Raw genomic sequence first — 1,549 nt, forward strand, 5'->3', positions numbered from 1 at the left:
GGAAGGCCAAGGCAGGTGGATCACCTGAGGTCAGGAGTTTGAGACCAGCCTGACCAACATGGTGAAACCGCATCTCTACTAAAAATACAAAAATTAGCTGGGTGTGGTGGCACATGCCTGTAATCCCAGCTGCTCGGGAGGCTGCAGCAGGAGAATTGCTTGAACCTGGCAGGCAGAGATTGCAGTGAGCTGAGATCGTGCCACTGCACTCCAGCCTGGGTGACAGAGCCAGACTCCGTCTCAGGAAAAAAAAGTCTTCTCTGGTTGCTTTTAAGACTCCTTTCTTTGTCTTTAATGTTTGACAGTTTCATTATGATGTGTCTAGTGTATTTATATTTATTTGTCTTGCTTGGAATTTGCTTGGCTTCCTGAATATTTGGAATGGTGTTATCAGTTCTGGAAAATTACCTTGAAATATTTTCTCTTGAAATATTTCTCTGAGTCATTTTCTCTCTTCCATCTCTTTCTAGAACAAGAAACATTAGCCATTTACTAGACCATCTCACTTTATAGTCCGTATCTCTCAGCCTATTTTGTATGTCTCCCACTCCTCTGTCTTCCCATTTTGCATTTCTCCTGACTTATTTTCTAATTCACAAATTCCCATTGCAACATGTCAAATTCTAAAGTCCACCCATTTGTTGAGATGTTATGTTTTATTTTTCAAAAGTTCTATTTGGTTCTTTTTCCTATCTTCTATACCATAGTTAGAAGTTTCTATAGTTTCCTCTTCTCCCCTACATCTTATAAACCTTGTCTTTTATTTTAAAAAACATTAAGCTTAATTATCTAGAGTTTCCAGATAATTCCAGTGTCAGAAATATTTGCAGATCTTGTTCTGTTGTCTGTGCCATCTGTTGATTTTACTCATGGCTTATTGATTTTTATGCTCTTGTTTATTTATGATTATGTATTGCTCAGTGACCTAAGGTGAAGGCATGTACAGAGATTGGCAGACATTTTCTGTAAGGACAACATAATAAGCATTTTAGGCTTTGAAGGCCATATACAGTCTCAGTTGCTTCTCCTTTTCTTCCTGCATCTCCTTTCCTCCTTCTTCTTCTGACAACACTTTAAATATATTAAAACTATTTTTAGGTTGTGGGTCTTACAAAGACAGGCCATAGGTTGGATTTGGCCTGAGGGCCATTGTTTGCTTATTTCTGGTCATTCTAGGCTTTCTCCAAAGATGTTTTGTTTCTTTCTTGTGTGTAAGGGCATTATTTGAATTAAATATATGGCTTTTAAAAAAATTGAACCACTTAGGTGAAGTGAATTAGGGCTTCCAGTACATGAGGGATAGTTTACTTTGGTTCGCTCTTAGCTTGAGGAAGTAGCCCTTTGAAAGCTCTGCTAGGTCCAAATAACCTAGCCTGTTATAATGGAAGCAAAAGAATTCTATTTTCTTCTGAAAATTGTATTGAACGGCTCTTATGGGAAAGATGACCTTCTGAAAGACTATTTAAATCTGTTTTGTTCAGTTATGTTAGTAAGTCTTAGTGGTAAATGAAACATCATAATTTTAGGAGAGTACAGCAAATAAATGTTC

This window comes from Pan paniscus, chromosome 1 (assembly GCF_029289425.2).
Source record: "Pan paniscus chromosome 1, NHGRI_mPanPan1-v2.0_pri, whole genome shotgun sequence".
Lineage (NCBI taxonomy): Eukaryota > Metazoa > Chordata > Mammalia > Primates > Hominidae > Pan > Pan paniscus.